General features: G+C 35.7%; 1 protein-coding gene across 12 annotated transcripts in view; it reads right to left on the minus strand.

Annotated features, from left to right (window-relative positions):
• Positions 1–22,322, minus strand: part of CLOCK (clock circadian regulator) — a 70,139-nt gene that overhangs the window by 42,975 nt on the left and 4,842 nt on the right. For 3 of the 12 annotated variants that reach the window (XM_062575583.1, XM_062575584.1, XM_062575572.1), the window contains exons 2-6: positions 16,599–16,700; positions 10,206–10,357; positions 9,220–9,331; positions 4,753–4,815; positions 1,097–1,181 (exon numbers count right to left, since the gene is read on the minus strand). The exons of 1 other annotated variant lie outside the window; for it this stretch is intronic. The gene's annotated coding sequence lies outside the window, so the exon portion shown is untranslated. Of the gene's footprint in view, positions 1–1,096; positions 1,182–3,893; positions 3,951–4,752; positions 4,816–9,219; positions 9,332–10,205; positions 10,358–16,598; positions 16,701–22,322 lie in introns of those variants that run through there. 8 more of the 12 variants (XM_062575575.1, XM_062575576.1, XM_062575573.1 and 5 more) reach the window with 8 other exon arrangements.

Here is a 22,322-nt window from a genome sequence, read left to right on the forward strand (position 1 = left end):
TTACCATACATACGACACAGCAAATCTACACCTTCACCTGCTCCACAGGAAACCAAAGTAGAAGAGGGCTCCTTCTACTACCGATATCCATGCAGCTTGCACCAGATAGCCTTTCAGTAGTGAGTGGATGAGGAACAGACTGCTCATCAGAGCAGCTTGCTTAGGTCCACTACCTTCGCAGGGAGTAGGCAAAGACACACTTGTGTGCAATAAGATGAAGAACAGACAGTGGCACAGATGACTGGGTATGGGCTGCCACTATCAGAATAAATCATCCGGTCTTAAGTTTGCTCCTGAGGGACTTTCAGCAAAGATGACCACTGAGCAGTCTATAGGTGAAACATACTGCCTGCTGCCTGGCAGGTGGCATATTGTAGTGGGGGGGGGGGTCACAGATCTAGTCCAGTATAGTGGCACTAAAAGGAAAGTGCATCCTGTTTCCAGTACATAATTCCAACAAGCAGAAGCAGTTGGAAGAGCCTGCAAATCATCACAATTGGAGAGGACAACGTAATAAATGCAGGGGGGAACAAAACAAACAGATTTATAACTCCTCTAGAAATGGTTTGTCAGACCAGACTGGACTTGGACTGAGGACTGGATACAGTTTGCAATTTCAATCTCTCCAGCTCCTGGTTAGAGAAAACACCGCTGTGTGGTGGTACTCTGTTCCAGACCATCTGGACCGATTTCTGCTTGGCCAGTGGCTCTGCACCACCCTTCTATTCTTCTCCAGAGTCCACATCTCCTTCTTCCCCACCAGGGAGACTGGACTGACAGAGCCCAGAACACACATCTTCTCCTCTGAGGAGTTTAATCACTTGTGGTCAAGGCCAGCCCTGTGAAACTACTCTGTACAAGAGAAACATTGTGGCTACATGTTACAACTTGCATCAGTTTTTACTTACAAAAGTCCGCCCTGCTTCTTGTCACTTTTCCTTGACTTTTACTGGATGTTTTCACCCCTTTAGCTCTGGCAACATTCTAAAGCAAATTGGCAAGATGAGGAGTTTAAACCAATCAATCTACCACACTCACAATTTTAAATCTAATCTTTATTATGTTGTTCTTATCAAAAAAGCCCAGCTTATTATACCTTCGAGAATTGGCACAGCTGAGGAACAGGACCTCTCTACAAAAGACAAGCAGGAATCTCTTAGCTGAATCTGCTCCTGCTGCAGCTGTAACAAGAAACCATGGGTTAGTCTTAGGAGTATGCATTGGCTTTCACATTTAACAATTTAACTCATTATCAAACCTGACTGAAAAATGTAACTAATGCCTTAAACTGTGCTAGACCAGAAACAGTATTTCACAACATGAGTTAACATGAATACTCTTATGGTTTTAATCAAGAGAAACTAACCTGTTAATTTTACAATTCACAGGTGAAAACCTTCGTGTCTGTATAAATCTCTATTTACTTTAACGGGATTCTGAGCAGACACAACAGCGTATCTGTACACAGTCAGCTCAAAAACAGATTCCAAATAAATATTCCCTGGGCTAAAGCAAAAGTGCTCTAGACTGTATAAAATCTTGACATTTGGCTATTCTCTCTCACATGAGACATCAAAACTTCATATATTACACAATTAACAAATAAAATCCCATGCTGCTCCTTCTAAATCTTTTAAACTAAACTGAGAATGTATACAATTGGCAACCTTTTTTCAGAAGTTCAAAGGGTGGAAAATACCACATATGATCAAAAGTTCAGATTGCTGCTGAATGTCATTATCCCCAAAACTATCTGCTACATATGAAATAAAGATTGTCTACAGAATAGAAGTTACCACATAAAAAATTTGTTTTCTTCACTTGAAGATTTCTCAAAATTAACAGAACTTTAAGGAAAAATCTTCAAAATACAGTATTAAGATATCTACCATACAGAGTTAACAGCACTTTGACAGGATACATGCAATTGTAAATGTGCGTATAATGAAACAGAACATTTGTAAATGAAAGTGTTTTATATAAAGCAGATAATGGATGCCAGTTTAAGCAAAGATTTCTGTCTAAAATGTTTTCTCATGTTTTCCTCAGAACAGGAATAATCCTCAGAATACTAAAGAATCTGACCAAAGAGGAGAAAAGTTCCAAACACTATATTCTTACACTGAAAAATATACAATGGAAAAATATATATATATATTATCATTGAGAAACAAAATCAAAGAGTCACACTATTTTTCCTCTCTCCCAATAAAAGTAACAAGGAAAATATCTAGATAGAGAAATCAAGCTAATTTTTGAAAACTGTCCTGAAGAAATGCTATTGTCTGTATTCAACAGACATCAATTATTACATATGCAAAGAAAGATCTAGGGGAAAGTAAATTCTTCCACTCCCCCAAAAAATTTCTGTTCTGTGTTGAAATAAATACGTTTAAATTCAGAAAAATGAGACTTTACAATAATTACTGGTACAATAAAAACAAAGCACTCATCTATCTACTGCAATTAATCTTGTAGAAAAGCATGAACATGTTAGTTGAGCATCTCAACTGCTAGATTTTTAGCAACAGTGCCAACCTGCTGTGATGTGAGAAATGCAGTTAGAGGTCATTTTTGAAATGCATAGAAATTTATCTTTCTTTCTGAAATTCTGTTCCAGAGCAGAAAAATCATCCAAATGACCATTTAATGCTTTTAATACTTCTTAAATCAACACTCATACTTTTTACAAAAAAATTACACTCACAATTTTTTTAAAAAAGTTTTGTCAAAATTTCTTGTTCTGTTTTCTATCTATTGCATTTCTAAAATCTTCAGATATCTAAAAATTCAACAGATTCTTCCACACTTTGTTGGACACAGCTTATGCAGGCCATTTCTGTACCTCACGCATTTACCATGTAACAGAAACTTTAAGAACAGCTACAAGTTTCAATTAGTTGTGGTTGATTTACAGTTCACCTTACCTTTTCAGAGACAACCTATTTCATATTAACCTGAACAAATTGTTGCTTGAAGATAACACTATCACATCAAGAATTGCTTACTCTTTTTCAGTTATGCAAACATTAAAATGAGGGGGGTAATTTATATAAAAGCAGAACAGCTTTTAAAGGAGACACAAAGATTTATTCTTAAATTGTGGATAGGACATTCATCTAGGACATATGAGAACAGATTAAGTCCCTTCTCCAAATCAGTCTGCAGATAAAGAATTAGTTCATCTAAAAGATCGCAAGACCAGTATTTATAGGCCATGCTATATGGCTATAGCTACTAGGCACTTCTCAAGGTGAGATCTTTATTTTTTGAAAGCACCTTTATCAAACTTGTTGATAATGTTGGCCTTTGATTATTACTTTGGCCATTCATTTTCACTCACTCTTATGTTAAATTCCATTTTCTGACAGTATTAGTATTCGTGTGACCATGCAATCATTAGGAGGTAAAACTAGTCCAGCCTAAAACTAACCCAAACACTGTTGGGTTAGATACATCATTTAGCTAAACAATTAGCTAAATCAGCTAAATTTGTTTCACCATACAGCTGCTCAAAAGCTGTGTTGGCACATGGGAAGGGGAAGCAGTGAATCACCAGATTAGACATCTTGTGGTAACAGTGCCAGCTCATGCTGGCCTACACCATGTGTTAAATTACAACCAGAGAACAAAATTAGGAGAAATGAGATTCAAACCTGTGCTCAAAGAACATAGCTGCTGCTTAAGAAGTCTATTCTATATTTAGATGAAGCACCTGTACTAAATCTCCCATGCGCTGCTGTATCTCTTGTAACATCCTGTGACAAATGAACAGGACTTTTCATACATAGATCCAGGCTCATAAAGAGCCTCTGAATATGGAAACAAACCAGAACTCAGCCTTAGAGCCGGGAGGAAACTCACAAAAATGTGAAGCACAGAAGTATGTTTACCTGACAGATATTGTTAAGTAGTCATCAACCTACGTATCTAGCAACACACCAGCATGAACTGGCATTGCTTTACGATGATCCTTAGTACGGGTATTTGTATGATGACTATTCATCTAAAGGGATAATTGAAGGGAAATTTAATGAAAGAATGAATTGCATATCAAGAGCAGCTATTCGTAACCATTATGGCTACAGAAATGTAATGAATAGACACAGGAAAAAATTATGACAGTTGCTAACTCAGAAAAAAAACTCAGGTAACTCAGGAAAAATGACAGGTGTCACAGAAAGCTAACATTTAATCGGAAACTTAATTATTCATCTAATTCAGAAATGCAAGCACATAAATAAATCACTTAAAATACTCAGTGATTGACTTTTTTTTTAGTTAATTGCACATTCCTCAGTTGCAGGCAACTCACGCACAGCTAAACAATTCTGTAAAGCGCTTGTGAAGGGTGGACTGTTTGACTGCTTGAAGAATGTAGTAGGCATCACACCTCATTGGAAAGAGTTTTAAAGAGTTTTGTAAGAAAAAGAGGAAGTGAGACTTCATGTTACACAAAATTAGAGTGTGCAACCACTGTGTTCAGTCACTGATGCACAGTCCAGGTCAAAAACCACCAAACACAAATCCCCTCCCTCTTCCCCCAGAAACCCTGCACATGATCCTGGAGACCGGGAAATGATAAGAAAGAAGAACGGGCCAATAAAGAAACAAAACAAGAAAACAAAATAAACAATATGGGACACTAACTTAAATGCATTCAAAAAAGACGCAACTTAATTCGCTTTTACACTAGCATATTTATGGTTATTCTCATAGGATTAATATAATTTAACCAAAGCAAAGACTTACTTTTCTAAAATTCTGGTGTCTGCCACTGGATCCTTCAATATTTTCCCCTGTTAGAGAAACTACCTGTTATAAAAATGAAAAGTTACTATAAAAAGTCTAAAGTTACTACTTTATCAGAATTTTTAATATGACAATCCAGACTCGAATGGAATTGGAATGAGATACAGGACACATCCTTCATACTACCTAGGCAAGAAGTGTCTTAACATGAAGAAGAAACAAAACAAAACAAAGGACGCCTTGCAATCCATGCAGAAAGGAGGTGTCTTAAGGAATGCACAAGACTGTTGTCTCTGCTAGGGAATGAGCAACTCCAAGGGAGAAAGTCTTTCTTTTTTTTTTTTTGTCCCTCAATTTTTTTTTCAAAATACTTTGTAACTGCTTTGGAATATAGGTTCGATAGCCACTCTGAACCTTATAAACAAGAATCTCAATGAAATGAAGCATTAAGCAATATGTAGCCAATAATGGAACTTACTTAGGCAGAAAAAACTGCCTAATCAAGAAACACTTAATGAATTAAGCAGAAGCAGCAAAGCAGCAATAGCAAAAAGCATATAAAGTCAACTCTAAATTTAATATAATTTTATTTTAATCACTCTGCAGATATATATTTAAATTTCTAGAAGTAAAAAAGAATATCTTGGCTTAGATATCCAGCTATTAGATCACTGAACACAGCTAAATTTCTGACTATTCAATAAACACTATGAAAAGGAAATGCACTGCAAGCTTGAATTAACACTGTTTAACATTTAACCAACCACTTCCTAGCCTTTTGTTTCTAAAGCACTATCAACTTACGCAGCTACCAAATTTGTTCATGCTTTTCTTCATTCTGCAGAGCAGCATGTATTCCTCCTTCACATCTTGCTATCAAAGTAGGCAGAAATTTTCAGAGTTTCTGCTAAATTGTTCAAGAAAAACTACTGAATTCATCTTCCCTGAGGGTCACCAGAGAAAGAGCAAAATCATATCAACAAATTCATTGTTCCCATAGACCAGAATGATCTATCTTCAAAACCTTGAGCTCAGCCAATTTAATTGTATGTTAAGTTGATAAATTATGACAGTACGATTCTTCAAACCTAGTCAATAAATTTATTAAATTAAAACTTTTTGGAGCTTGCAGAATAACTCAAATAGTCAGCAAAAAAAATTTCCTCAACCATTTCCCGCTCCACTGACTTTTTAAAAATATTATAAGGTCATAATATTTACTGAAAGAAAATAATTATGGAACTTTTTAGGCTTTGCTGCTACCATGTTTCTGATAGGAACTTTTAAAACAGGGTTGTGTGTAAAAACAATTTTCCACATTTTTTTTTGTTTTTATTTATTTATTTTTAACTTTCAGAAAGTCAGATTTTTCCCTAGTACTTATGTGTAAACACAAAGTTTCAAATGAGTCCTTGAAGTTATTTACATCAGAACTATTTTTCTCTTATACTATCTAAAATACTCAAGACCAAATCATATCAGCTCACTGGGACCACACTCAACTACAACAGACTGACTCTTTCGACTTTTCCCCAGCACAAGAGAGACTTGGAGCTACTGGAGAGAGTCCAGCGTAGGGCTACGAAGATGATCAGAGGGCTGGAGCACCTGCCCTATGAAGAACGGCTGCGAGAGCTGGGCCTCTTCAGCCTGGGGAAGAGAAGACTGAGGGGGGATCTTATCAATGTGTACAAGTACCTGAAGGGAGGGTGTCAAGGGGACGGGGACAAACTCTTTTCAGCTGTCCCATATGACAGGACAAGAGGCAATGGGCAGAAACTGAACCACAGGCAGTTCCGCCTGACCGTGAGGGGGAATTTCTTCCCTGTGAGAGTGAAGGAGCACTGGACCAGGTGCAACCTAGGTGACAACCTAGAGAGGTTGCGGAGTCTCCTTCTCTGGAGATCTTCAAGGCCCGCCTGGATGCAACCCTGTCTACCAAGCTCTAAGTGACCCTGCTGAGCAGGGGAGGTTGGACTAGATGATCTCCAGAGGTCCCTTCCAACCTGACTGATTCTATGACTTGTTTCAGGCTTCTTTCAGCTTTTTCTCTTTTATCACTTTTCAAGCTTTTCTTTCACAGAATAATCAGACCATGCTATTTCTACATACCAAAACATGTCTCCATATGCTTACCTCATGCTCCTCAAAACTTTCTCTGCCCTCTCAAGTTCTCAACACCTCTCAAATTAGCATCACCACGTTTTATTTGCAAACATTTAGAACCTTCCCTTCCAGGCCATTACTGAAGATGCTAAAATTGGAACTACTTAAAAATTTGCCATCTCAACTAGCAGCCAGGACTTAGTTAAGGACTTATTTTACAGTTAATATTTTCAACTGGGGCAAATGAGTTTATCCCATACATGCTCTTTTCTCAGTGTATTATCAGAATCTGATTCAGATCAACCAGCACTTAAATCCTAAAAAAAAGAATCTATACGGGCATTATACAGATTCCAATTTTCAGTTAATACATACTAGTTCTCAAAAAGTAAAATTATAATCAGATCTTGTTTTTAAATTTTAACTCTCTCCTGCTCGGTAGAGCACTAAATATGGTTTCAGTGGCCTAGAATCTTGACATTTGCAAGTTTTTTTTTTTTTTTTTTTTTAAAAAAAAACACTTTTCCCTGTGAACATTGGTATCAAAGAATAGTATTCCAACAGCTACCAACGTTCATGAAAAATCCTGAAACTAATGTATATTAGTTGTTGAAGCTACCTGCTAACAGACTAGAGGAAACAGTATTGCATTTAATTTAAGCTAAGGCTTGAAGCAGTTCAGTTGAGTAATATTAACAAATTTGCAGAAAGAGAGATAATGAAATATAAACTTCAACAGAAGAGAGCCACGTTCATAACATGATAAGATTACTTCAAATAATGCCAGCATCTTGCTGGCTTGAAAGTTTCACATTTTGAATTTTCAACAGTTTTCTTCATTTTAAATTGAAGCTCATTCCTCTTTCAAGAACCGTATTAATGCTGAAATTACAATACCTCCTTTAGAAATAATTATAGAAATTGAATGGAGAGATGTTTTAGCCTAAGAGAATAAAATATGCTATCTATTATAATACGTTTTTGCTAGTTACAACATGACAGAATAAAGGAAAGCCATTTAAATTACATTGCAAATCATTTAATTAAAGATCACTGTCTTTAATAAAAAGTAAATTTTGCAAAATGGATTTGATGGTGCTGCTGCAACCTTAGATTTTTTAATTAAAGGGTGTTGTTTCAAATGGTCCTATCAGTAGAAATCCTACTTGAATCATGGAAAACTTCTGGTAGAAAAATGCCAAAAGCTAAGGCCTGGATTCTGCAAAAAAAACTAATAAACAAGAAATATAACTGACTATTTCCAGTCATTGCCTTAGTCAGAAAATACTACGCTAGTAGTAACTGTGCAAAATTTGGAGGAATTGATGAGACTAAAGTTACACTTTCAGATAGGGATGAGAGAGAGAGCTCTGACAAATATTACTTCAAAATAAAATGATTAACCATTAGCAACTATTACTCAAGTTTTCAAAACAATAACAAATTCCAGCTACAATCCCAAAATGAGGAATTCTGTCCGGGGGGGAAGGGGAATTCTCTGTCTTCATTCATGAAATCTCTACATAAAGATACTAAAAAATGCAAATATTTATGAAGGCAATCTTTTCTTTTTTTCCTCTTGCTTTCACTTGATGACTGTTACAAAACTCTAGATTTGTTTTTCTTTTTTCCAAAGCAGATTAAAATCTCAAGCAAAATAGTTGGGGTAAAAATATACAAACTTTAACAATCTATACAAAATTGGGGGAAAAAATGATTTTTAACAACTTAAATAAGGACAAAACAAAAAGGCTAAACATGATCAGAATTTCATAAGGTAATTATGATTTAGTCATTTGAATCACTATAATTCATAATTTTTTCTATTTCTCTGATAATTTGTATAGTCAAAGAAATTCAGGGCATTTTGAAAGGTGTCAATATTAGTACTGACACTTATTATAACTGGATTTGGAGAAATAGGTACATGTCCTGGATTTTCATTGCCCTTAGCTATTGACCAATAACTAAAGTAAACAAGTTTGGCTATGTCTACATTGGCAAATAATCTGGAGCAGAAGAAGTGGATCAGTAGATCAAAGTAGCTGGTGCTGACCTACATTAGCTCTTCAGAGAGTTTGTTTTGGATTAGATTTCATCTGGTCCACAGAAACAAACACCACCACCACACATGCTGCTCAGTTTTCCAACGATTGAATCATGAATTCAGACTTGTATTTGCTCAGTAGGGATAGAAAAACACTTTGCATCTGCAGCAGAGCTTCCAGATTAGTTTTCTGGGAAAGGAATTTGGTTCAAACATACTAAACCAGTAAGGGGAGAAAACTGAGAAAGCGTCTCCAAAACCGTACCACCGATCCAAGCCAAAATGGTGATCTATACACTAGAATTATATCCTACCTTTCCAAAGCAGACTAATCAAAGCTGGTATAATCTCAGAGTGGAATACTTCAGGGCACTGCGAGATTCCAGATGAATTCTGTAAGCTTTTATTCTTAACTCTTCACGGCAGCTTAAAAGACAGACAGACAGAGAGAGAGAGAGAGAGGGAACATGCAATCAGGCTGCCTGCCGTAAAGAGACTGTATCTTCCCTATTCCAGAACTCTGCAGAAAGCCTAGTTAACAGCTACCACTTCACCATCATCTCTTTTCATTATTTTCATGTTCAGCCTTTTTCTTCTTTAAGCTTTTTACTTCTTTTCTTGTTTCTTCACTATTTCTTTCAGATTTCTCTCATGCGTTTTATCTCCTCTTATTATCAGTGCTATCAAATATGGAAACAGCAAACACGTTTCTGGCATTTCTGAACTTTCAGAGTCATCATTTTTGTTTTGTAATTCACATGGTATAGACTGAGAAAGGCACTTAAGCATTTCTGCTTAAGATTTAGTTTGCCTTAACTCAGACTGAACTTAAAAAGGCAAAATGTTTTTCCTTCAGTCATTCAAATTGATCTCTAAGTTTAGTGCTGAACATGAGTGAATATAGAAAGAAACCAGATTAATGATACAGGAACATTAGTTTACTAAGACTGAGATTAGTCTCTTCTAAACATCATCTGAAAGAATTGCCACAGGAATATCATGACAGATATTTTAAGGGAAACTAATCAAGTAACTTGAGCTATGAAAGAAGTTTACCACCGAAACACTAGATAAAATGCATCGCATATACAGAGCTTTTTACCTAATGTGTGATGTCAGGAACACATCGTATAATCTTTAAGTCATCTTTTTCTGAGATATTTCATTTGTTCATATAATAACCTAATCATCTAGATTTTAAGTTAAATGTCAGTCTGTCTTAGTGTTGTAAGTTACAGACAGGATTTAGTCACATACTCATTAATTACTTAGAATAATCAAAATGTTTATAGAGTCTCACCTAATTTCATTGATTTTTCAATTTACAGCATTAAAATAAGCTTCCAGAAGATTTTCACAAATGAAAGAACGGACTTCACTCTGCATTTGCAGAAATTCAGATGCAAACAAAATCAGATCTCCTTGAAGCAATTCCTGAAGAAAAACTATCCTCTCCAAGAAAAAAAAAGAAATTATACTTAAAATTTTCAGTTTATGTATTTGTGAAAGTTTGTATAATCTTATTATTTCAAAAACCTCTTTCTGTGCTGACAGTATTTCAAAGCAAAAATAATCCAGACAGCTTATAAGCAATACTGCTTTTAATAACAAAAATCAGATATCTGCAATTTTTATCAACATTAAATACAACTTGCTCCATTGAATTTTTAAGCAGATACAAACTTTTAACATGAAAACTACATTTTAATCTACAAAAAAATCTAAGAAGCAATAAATCACCTCATCTACTCCTATACCAAACAAAAATTCCACATTCCTTTTAACTGATGAGTATTACACGCTCTTCAATACTTCAACACAAGAGAACAAAATATTTGAAAATGAAGTGCGCTGATATCCTATAGTAAGCAAAAGTAGGGAGGAGAGGGACACTAAGATTGTCTTCCACCCTATAGGTTCTACTTTCAGCAAAAGTAAGTCGCCAGCCTGTCTTATAAGTCTGTTTTATTCTGTCTCCTAATCTGAATCTTTAGACATAAGGAAGGTGCTGATTCACCTCCCCGCCTGACTCTGTGCATGTCTTCACTTGGTTCAGCAACTCTGCTTCTCTTTTTCATGAATTCAAGTCCACTCCTCTATTCCAAAAGTAAAACTTTGGACTCTCTTTTTCCTTAAATAACAGGTAGGAATCAAGGAATCTTTTTTCAGATCATTAGTTCTCTATACCCTATCAAACAGATTTTGACTTAATGAGTTTCCATTTTTCTTCCCTGTGATAGGCACAGCAGCCCCAGTAATTATGACCAATTTAACTGCCCTACTGTTTTATATTTTCCATACTCTGTGGTGGACTCCAATGGTGTTGCTCCTCCCTCCTTATTCATTGCACTTCCACAGCAAGAATGCAAGAACAAATCTGAGTAAGATATTGGTTTGAATTTGTTGTTCCTGCTGCTTGTTTTGCACAACCAGTAATACACACATATTTCCAGAGAAGTGCAGAAGCATAAACACAAGCACTGACACATGCACATAAGTCAATGAGAAAATCTTTCTTATCTTCCCTTCTATTTCTACAAATGAGCATCAAAAATATTCTCTCTCCATTTAGCCATTTGGTTTTTATGTGTCTACAAAAAATATTAAGACAATTTGATAAAGGATTTTTAATAGAAATAAACACAAAACTTTATGACTCAAAAGTTTCAAACTGAGGAATTTCAGCATTTTATAAAATAAAGCTCTTAGGAAGAAATACTAGTAAAAGGAATAACAAAAATGTTATCAGAAGGGAAAACAGCCTAGTGAGGCATGAGCAGAAAATAAAACTGAAGTATGCCCTAAAAAATTCAAATCATTATTAAAATAAAACACATACTCATAGTGCAAAAAAGTTACTTGAAAAGTAACATCGAAGAGGTATGGCATGCTGTAAACTTTCAGAATATGCAAAGTAAAATCTTTTGTAACTTTTAACCACAAAATATGCATGTAGTATTGTTGAAAATTTATATATATATATATATATATATATATATACACACACACATATATATATATCTTTATATACACATATCTTTATTTTTACATATATATATAAAATATATAAAACACACACACGTAGCATATAGACTTGTTGAAAATATAACCTATATCATGAAGAAGAAAAAAAATCCAAGAAAAGTTAGATCAAAAAACCCACAATAGTAATGGAAATATATTACTGAAGGAACATTTCAAGGGTTGAAGCAAAGGACTTTTTTTGGGGGGGAGGGAGGGCGTGATAGGGGATAGGGATGTTAAACTCACATCTGCAGGACAAAGCTGCTACGCAAATCAAAATTTAAATCTACGGTCATTAGAGTTGTTCTAATACTTGCCTTTCAGCATCTGAACAACAGTGTTAGTGCTATATATTTTTAGATTTTTTGTGACATTCCCTTAAAATCTTCTAACTGATTGAGATTTTGATAATAGTCAATCATTTGGAAAGGGAATTTTGATAATTATATACATGATTTTGATAAAATATTCAGTTGTAGAATCCTCCTCCTTTCTAAAATACACAATTATTCTGACTTTTAAAACTAATGGGGGAGAGGAGGGGAACACAATGCACTGCATCAGTACCTGTTCACTGAAAAAAATGTCTTGACAATTCATACTAAAACAGTGGCAAAAAATGAACATTTAATATATATTACTAACCAATACTTCCATCATCGCTACTTGAGATTTACGAGTCAGACAGAAACAAACTGCACTTCTAAAAGTGCTTGGCATTTATTTACTGACCTTGGCTCAAAGATTTTGAAATTCTTTAGTCTTTAACACAGCTTAATTAAATACTATAAGTCACTTCAAAAGCAAACATAGACAAAAAAAATTAGCAGACCTCTTTGGGTCAACACAGAAAGGCAGGTATACTGTTAGGGCCCTAAGTTTCTGGATCATGTTTTAATTAATGTTTTTCAGTGGTTTGGTAGCACATACTGTGCTAAACAGTATTTCCCAGCCATTTGAAAGAACAGAAGAATCTTAAAATTTAAATAAATCTAGATCTTCAACAGCTTTTTAAGTATATTAAACACACACAAAAAAAAATCACATTTTTTTACCCGAAAGTAATATTAATAATGTAACACAAAAGAAAAAAAAATCTTTCTCCTATAAATGTTTTAACAACCTAAACACAGTATTTATCCATTAATGACAAGACTTGTAAGAAATGATCAGCTTTTGAGATTTAAGCCAATTCATACAAAAGTGATATGCTCATTAATGCCAATAGATGCCATATAAACTTCAGGACAATATCTTGACTAGCAGAATACAGCTGAAAGGAAACACTAGAATCAAGAAAACATGCATGAAGAACACCAAACTTATTCTCTGTGTAAAAATTAAAATCTCAAACTTATAGTAGGTAAATTAATGTTCATTATGCATACATACATAATAAGAACATAGAAATATTTTTGTCTTTACTAAAATTAGTAAAGACCCTATCCAGTATCTGATCTTATTGTTTCACACATTGTTCTAGCAACTAAAAAGCTCACAGAAGTCCCAGGAAGGAACACAGCCCTAATTCAGTATGAGTAGTTATTCATTTTGACTGTTGAAACAACTCACAAGATAATAGTTCAGACAAACTACCCAACAGAAGCCAGTCCACACATTCATTAACTCAGAGACAATTAAAAAAAATCGGACAAAAAAAATGGAACTGAAGGAAAAACAGAACAAAGAAAAATGAAACAGGGAAACCTGCCTTAAATATTAATATAAAGAAGCATTCGCTTAAGCAAGAACATCCTGACATAACCAGACAAGAGCTGAACACACAAAAAACCAAGAGATGTCACTTACACAAGCATCGCTTCAGATAAGAAGATACAAATCATTCCATGAGCAGCAGAACTAATTAAGGCAACTGTCCTACAGATTTATGACCTTCGTTCCTTAAACTCGCCCTGATTTTTCCCCAGCAGTAACTCTAGCTTCTCATCACGTCTCCTCTGTCACTTCTACTGGGCAAGACACAGTAAATGCTCTAATTCCAAGCAGCATGTGTACTGTTAGCTTGTGAGCCCGTGCATGATACTTGGCTAGACTACTGCTGCTAAACAGAATTTACACTGTTAGTTTTACCTGCCTTCCTCTCAGTAGGAACATCAGTTCAGGTATCTCCAATCTATCTACCTGCTGAGTACCGCAGACGTCAGGAGAAATTAGTTAAAACTGCTACACTTTTTCCAAACTAATCTGAAAAATTACTGAGGAAGACAGACAGAGGGAATCCATCACATAAGCCTGACTTCATTAGGAAATCTACATATAAATTCTTTTATAAATCTTTGTAACAAAAGATAGTGGATATTTTCTTCCTAAGTGCACACTTGCCTGAATTCTGACCAAATAACGGAGGCAAGTACTAAACCATTCTCCAAAGAGTAAGAAACCAAATACTCAGCAGCTATCAACACATTCAATTGAATTGGGATCATATAAGAAGGTGGATTTCCAAGTCCCAAGCGATAAAGGGCGATGAAGAGAGAAATAACAGAAGACTTTGACTCAATGAAATTATATATCCTAAAGTTACCATGGCTATTGTTGATTATCTCAACTCTTGCATGTAAACTCTGACCTATATCACAGCTAATAAGGAAGGTTCAACATAATAAATGGTATCTTTATTACTTCCTAGATGTATCTTACATTCCTATATAAAAATCACGATATATCATCTGAAACAAAGTATCTGCATAGCTCACTTAGCCTTGGTATTTCAGTTTCCCACCTAAAAAAGGGTCTTGCTTCAGTTGATTGGTGTGAAAATGTTTTAATTCTCACAAAAAACGTAGGCTGCACAGTTAAACAGTAAATAATAGGACAGACAGATCCCACACCTCCCATCACCCAGTTACTCAGTCTCCATCTTCTTTCCCTCCCATTTAGAGGAGAAGCCTATCCATCTCTCCTTTCTGCTCTACCTTTACTCCCATCTTTACTACTCCCTCCACTGTTTCTTCTGTGCTCTCTGTGCTTTTCCTTGTGGTGCTGAGAAAATATATAGAAAAAGAAGAATAAAGTCTCCTTACTCAGTGTTTTTAACGTAACCTTACAGTGGAGTAGATCAGCCCTGTTTATTTCCCACAGTCCAGGCTAGAACATGCTCAGTAGCTCTGAAGTCTGGTCGCAACTAAAGGGATTTGAAACTTATCTACCTTATCTGATTTATGACGAAATAAGATTGGGATCCATATTTCATTAGGATGAAACAGATTTAGGCAAATCACTGAGCTGGTACAAACTTCACTTTTCAGAAGTCTATCACATTACCTAACATAAGAGCTTGGGATGGCACAAAATAAATAGCCTGATACTGCAGTATAAAAATTCTATTTTTCTCCTAAAACTCTATTTTTCTCCTAAAAACTCAAGCACTTGCTCTAACATATTCAGGTGCTGTATCTTTCCACTGGAAAGATTTTTTTAAACTTTGTTTTGAGTAAAGAAGAACAGTATCTTCCCCCTCATCTCATTTTCAGACATAGACTGACTTTCAGTAAAGGTATAACTACAGCAGATACGCAACAGAAAGAATTAGTGCTCAAATGATGTAAGTCTTCCATATTACAAGCAACTGAAAACAGGGTCTTAGATCAAAACCAGTCAAGCACCATTAACTGCAAGCACTGCTACCTGTAACTCCATCCCCTTTCCTTCATGTGCAACCAACCATCTCCATCGCACTCCATTGCATTAGGAGTGTGTCAGAAGGCTTTCTGTCGTCAAGACAAAATAATCTGGTTTGAGCAAAGATTGGTACGAAGTCTGTTCTATCCGAACAGATCAAAGTGCCTGGTTTGAGGTTCTCCCCCCCACCCCCCATTTCTGACTGGGCCAGCTGAGTAAGTTTAAAAGTTACAGCTACTTATAAAGAAAAAAGCATGTAAATAAATATACATAGAGGTTACAAGTGGCCCCAGGTAAGAATACAACTGTGATCCTAATGATATGTCAAATTAAAAACCCTCTCACAAGATATAGGTTAAACTGTCCTGTCTGCTTCTCTTTGCATGGCCACGGATGTGCAAAGCAATCACTAAGCTTACTGTAAGATAAGACTTGAACAAATTGTCCAAAGACCACACAAACACCAAAATAGACATCACTTGGCCTACCTTCAGCTGGAGAGGGTTTAATGAAACAGGAGAGAGGTAAACCTTTCACAAATGAGATGGCAAGTGAACAGAGATTGCTACTTGAACCTCTTCAGACATATTCTTTCACTTTCTATGTATTCATACATTAACTGAGCATTACAGTCATCTCCCCATGAACAAGCATATCTGTGAAAAAAGAGCCCAGCAAGCTGCATGCACAGCACTACATACGTTCATTCACTGCACACACCTCAGAGATACTAATTCAAGCTCCCAAAACAATACAGCCACATTAGCATGCTGCATTGCTGAGGCCAGTACTGTAATGAGTTGTTTTTTTTCCCTTGCAGTTTCCAAGACGCCTTAGGTACAGTTAGTTCAAATGTTTTACTCTACATTCCCATGTGCAGGACGGAAGCTTAATCGAAGCTTACTCTTGCCCGCACACAACATTAACTTCAATTTCAAACTGAAGCAGAATGTCAACCTTGCCTGAGGTTGAAATTCTTCTGTTTAAAGCAATATTGTTCTAACAGCAGTAAAATCTGCATACTTACTTGAATTACCTAGAAATCTGTTGTGCTTTATAGAGTGGGTGGATAGCATTAATAGTTCAAATGTGACATCATCTGAGCAACAGTCTTCTTCAGCACACTCTTCTGAAAAACAAACAAAAAACCCCCAGTGTTTGATAAAAACAAACTCACTCAAAACAGCTTTTAGAGATGAAATGATAATTGCATTTCCTCTCCTACCATTTCAATCCCTTTATTTATATTCTGAAACTGTCCATATCTTCACTTTCCAACTCCTCTGTTCCACTGTGATGAGGTACACATGAGGATGAAAAACTTCAAAACTGCACATCACCTGTACCTAACTCTTACTGCATGAAACACAAATGTGGAAGACAAATGCAATAGCCTAACGTTAACATTAAAATTACTGTTTTTACACTGTTTAAAAAAACATTAATGTAGTTAAAAATGCTTTAGGATATATTATGCCTTTACAGAACACTGTTACTTAAACCAGTCAAAATTCTGGAAAGAAGACACATCAACACAATCTAAACTCCATATGTATATTATGGTTCAAACAGGAGAAGTAATCTACCTCTGAACATTAGTTTTAGGCTCTCAGAACATGGCATATATAGAAAAGACTTGCATCTTCCCTTCTCTAATGAAAAACCTCCTTTTCAGCGAGCTGCACTGAACAGAAGCTAGCTACACAATATGTGTGTTCTATACACATTGTACTCACAAAAAACAACTTCCCATCTACTACAAATCACAAATTCCTTACCCTTACATCCAAGCACCTCATTTTATTTAAACATGTGTCACTAATAATAAACCTCACTGCTGACGATCCTGCTGAGCAGACTACTGCTAGTCAGCATTATCAATACTTTCTATTCCTCACTCCTGTGTGGCAAACTACCTCCTTCAAGGTAGGCATAAATATTTCCTTTCAGCATACAGAAGGATAAGCAAAAGATACCTTTTAACATAAGGCATCAAAAAGAAGAACTTCAAACCCCTGTTCTTCATCACCTTGTTCCTCAATACATAAGTGGAAAACAAATCTCTCAATCAGGGGTCAAAGAATGTCAGTATTTGAAGAAGGCTACCTACTTCAAAAATGCACTTTATCAGACAAGTCTGACTTGGTAAGAAGAAATAGCAAGACACTATTACCTATTTATCTACTTTTTTATATAGTAAAAGGAAATATTCTAATGTCAGAAACTGACATATTGAATCAAATCCCAGTATATATACATATATATATATAGTGTGTATATATATATATATATATATATATATATATATATATATAGTATATATAGATAAGAAAGAACAAACTGTGGTCTGTGAGACAGGAATAGAGTCTAGGTGCTATTTTGAAAATCTGTCTATGCAAGTTTATGAAATATTACTTTTTATTTCTTATGTCACAATGTGACAAGATTAAAATAACTCATTGTAAACCAACCATGTATGTAATTGTACATACAAGGCAGCACTAGTTTCACCAAAATCATTTTGAAATGTAATATCAGTTAATCAAATGAAAAATCAGTTCATGATCCTTTTGACTTGGATAAAGTGGTAGTGACTCAATCAATCCAGAGGCTTCTACAACCCCACCTCAATTGTATTGAAACTTGTAAAAAGTCCTCCAGCTTATACAGAAACTGGGCTGAACAGGAAACAGAGTCATAGAGCAACACAAACGCCTAAAATAGAATTTTCAGGCACAGTTGCTTGTTCTTTTGCCGTTCATTCTATTTACAATCTAAATTGGCAACCGAATTTCTTAGGGATTTTTTTTAAAAAAATCTTAGTACTAGAACATGCATCCAGACTTCTCTGCCAAACTGATCATACTAGCACATTCTCAAATCCTTTTCCTGTCTCTCCCTTTTTTCATAAATGCCAAATATGTCAACATAACTTATTTGCTGCCCCCATTTCTTACCACCTTCTAGTTCTTCATCTTGATTCAGCCTACTCTTCTGATTTTATTATGCCTTTCAAATACTGCATAACAACACAGTTTCACTCTTTTCCTTCAAATCCCTCTATTATTTTGAAGTATGTTATGCACCTTTCATTTCTCTATTTTCAACTTCTTTCTTCCTGATCCATCCTTATTCCCAACTTAAAAGCATCAACTTGTTTGATTCACTTATTTAGATCACTGCCCCCCCTTTCTGAGATCCTTTTCCGTATTTTCTGTGTCAGTGAAATTCAATCATAAGCTCATCAAGGCTAGAACCATATTCTCAGCATCTCTGAAGCACAAATGTTTAACCAATGCTTCTGAGCTGGAAAAAAAATACAAATTGAAAAAATGAACTATAGTACTTTAACAAAAAAATTTTCACCAGAAAATTCATGTTCATTGCAATAGATCAGAAAACCATATTATAAGCAAAATTTGTTGGAACTCTAGTTTCATTCTCAATGCAGATGCTGGTAGTAGCTTGATTACACATAATGAATGTTGCTGCTTTGAATAGCAAGAAAAAAATTATTAAAGCACATTACTACATTAAAATTGACAGCGGGGAATGCAGCAGGGGGGAAGGGAAGATTCTGCATTCCTACTCTGACAGTTCTTGGAAGCTGTGATTCATGTTGCTACTTGCTTTTCAACTTACAGACAGAGGAAAATCCGGTTTCCTTTAGAAAAGCACAAAACAAAGCTGCGTAACTATTTTGTGGTTATGGTATTTTAAAACTGAAAGTGAGTCCAAAGGATACTTGAAAATAGTGATCTAGAATTTGTAAATACTGTAAAGTTTACAAATTGTTACACTGTTTCCATACAGTGTATATATTGGTTATTAAAGGCTGGAAAAGTATATTTGACATTAGTGAATGCAGAATTCTCTGGAAGTAACAGCAGCAAGCTTACAAAATTGCCTTCACTTCCATCATTACTAAGCCTATTAGAAGTTTGTCTAAACCTATCAGCAGAATGAACAGGAGTTGAATCCTATCAGCAGTTGAAACTTGATAGAATCTTTCAAGTTTAACCTAACAAGGCAAATTTCCATCTAAGGTTTATTGTCATTAATAGGTAACACAAACATAGGTAAGAGAGGAAAGAACTAGAAATTTTATGATTCTAGTGAGAACTCCAACTCCTTTTTCTTTTCAACCTGGAGCTCCATGTCACAAGATAGAGGAGTGGGTTTCCAAGAAGTCACACTCAGGAGGTACTATCTTTTAATTTTACTTTGAGAGAAAATCATAATTTTTGGCTATTATTAAACAAATTTAGTACAGTAAATGATATCAACAGAAGTCTTTAAACAGCATTCTACCTGTTTTTTCTCTCTATTGTTAAAAGTAATTATTTACTATGGCTAAGTAAATACTTTTAAACAGAAATTTCTTAAGCCACAGGTTACACTTTTTTTTCTTCTTTACCATCAAGGGCAAGGTCTAAAGTTCTAATCTTTGTAAAGAAATAAGCCAAAACTACTTTTATTCCCACTAAAAAAGGGAAAAATAACACTTTTATCAGAGCCTCAAGTTATGTAGGCAGGATATATATATTATTTCAGCTAGGTTTTACAAACTAATGTAAAGTTGGAATCTGGCAACCCTCCAGTCAGAGAAACTTAGAATCACCTAATTCTGATCAAGACTATAGATCTTTGGTCAGCAGTCAAAATAACCTTTACATTTATCATTAGCAAATTCTTCAGTGGCAGCAAAGCACACTTTTTCCAGCTCGATGTCCTTTACTGACTCTCTGCTCTCCCCTATCACAAAAAGCCAGCTTCCCCTCTTGTCCTGCCTCCAACAGGCCGTGATATTCTTAATCCCCACCCCCTTCAAAAATAGCCCGGTGTGCTGCCTGTCTTCTCAAGCCTCTTTGACACACACAACCATCCTCTGTTCCCCCATCCAACAGGGACCCAGCACATGCTGAACACACAGGTGAGCACCAAACCCGCAGTACAACATCCCTCAGAGAGCCCTCATACAGGTCCCTCTCTGCCCTGCTCGCTCGTATTCTCAAAACTGTAAGAACGTGACAGCCTGAGATTTCTGTCCCTCCTACAAACGTGGTTATAATTTCAAAAACTATCGGGAAAGACACAATGAAAGAATGACAGAAAAAGAGCAAACTGCATAAGCCACATTTCCTTAGGAAACCAAACTAAAGAAAGACAACTGTCTACAGCCTTCAATGGAGAAAACTTACTTGTTGTTCACTAAGCCAAGGGAAATATGCAGATTTTGATGGAATACCTGCTTTCTCTCACTTTCCACACCTTCATACTTTGGTGTCAAACACACCTGACAGAGTAAAGGCTGGGAAAGTTACTCCACATTCCAAGATGTCTTTTTTTCTAATGTATCTTGAATGTTTTGGATGACTAATGCAAACTAAGATACTCCAAACCTTTGGCAAGCTTTGTCTGAAGAACGCTGAATCTCCTACCCGCCCACAGCAGCAGGAGTTTGCCCTATGAGAATTCACAACCACCTTCTGGCCAGCAGCACCAGACTTCTGCAATATTATTCTTTGAAATAATTTTGCCAGAGTGCATGTCAAAAAAATCCACAACTCAAAAGCTAAAAGCTCATCTGACATTACATTAAACACGTAATGAAACAGCCAACAGAAAAATCAAATACTTTTAAGTGTCAGAAACTTTCATTTACTATACCATTAAAAACTTTTATCACCCTGGATGTAATTCATAAAGTATAAAAATGGCAACTTATGTTTTATTTACAGCAACAGCATTCTCAGAATTTGAAATATGAGATTGGCTGTATTAATACAATTTATTTTGAAGCATCCTTTTTTTTTTCATTAGACAGCTCAGTATCTCATACTCACTTTCTCTAAGATCTCAATTTAACATGTTAAAAATTATATTTGCCATGTTTTTAATGCACATTTTAGGAAATTCATGCATTCTTTCTTATCTCCTTCCTTCAAGGAGACAACACTTGCTACAGGTCATCCTCTATTTACAAATATTTTCCCCCACGGTATCTATGAGGAAGTGCTGGAAGTTTCTGGGTAACTACCAGTTCAGTAAGTAATGGGATGTTTCTTGGATCTCAGATTGATCTTTTGCAACAATTGAGATATACTCAGCTGCTTGTGGAGCTGCAAGCCAAAAAAACACGTAGATTTCATCTGCAATGTAAGGGGCATTATCTTGTTAACAACACTGCATTCTACTCTAAAACAACTAAAATTCAGACATTATGCTGGATGATCAGCCCATCACCAGCCACCCTTTCTCTTCACAGAATCCTGTAGCTCCACCACTATCACATGAGAAGTTAATTACTACGTCTCATGGCCTGCTCTGGCTGTAAGCGTTAGGCAACGCTGCGCTAAACTACAATCTCTCCCGAAAAGGGATTATAAGCAAGGCTCAAAGTGGGGATTTTATGAAGTGGAATACACAGCTCTAAGGTGAGTACCTAAGCCAGGGAGAACTGCACACCTCAGGAACACATTTGAAAAGGGTAGTAGGGAAGTGAATCACTGAAGGTAAGGTCTTATGCCTTCAACTCTTTCTAAAGGCTTATGACCCAGGTAAGGTTAGTGCTTGCAATCCTGAGCACTGTCCTAGACATACATGGCTAAGCTTTCCCTTTAAAACAAGAGTAATCCACATCTTTACTGTACTACCATGAGAAAAAAAGATGTGCTCTCATTTTTGTCCAACAGTTCAATGGTTACAGCACAGTAACAGAGACTAAAGGAAACCTGAGTGCCATTCCCTA

The sequence above is a fragment of the Rhea pennata genome, chromosome 4 (assembly GCF_028389875.1).
Source record: "Rhea pennata isolate bPtePen1 chromosome 4, bPtePen1.pri, whole genome shotgun sequence".
Taxonomy (NCBI): Eukaryota; Metazoa; Chordata; class Aves; order Rheiformes; family Rheidae; genus Rhea; species Rhea pennata.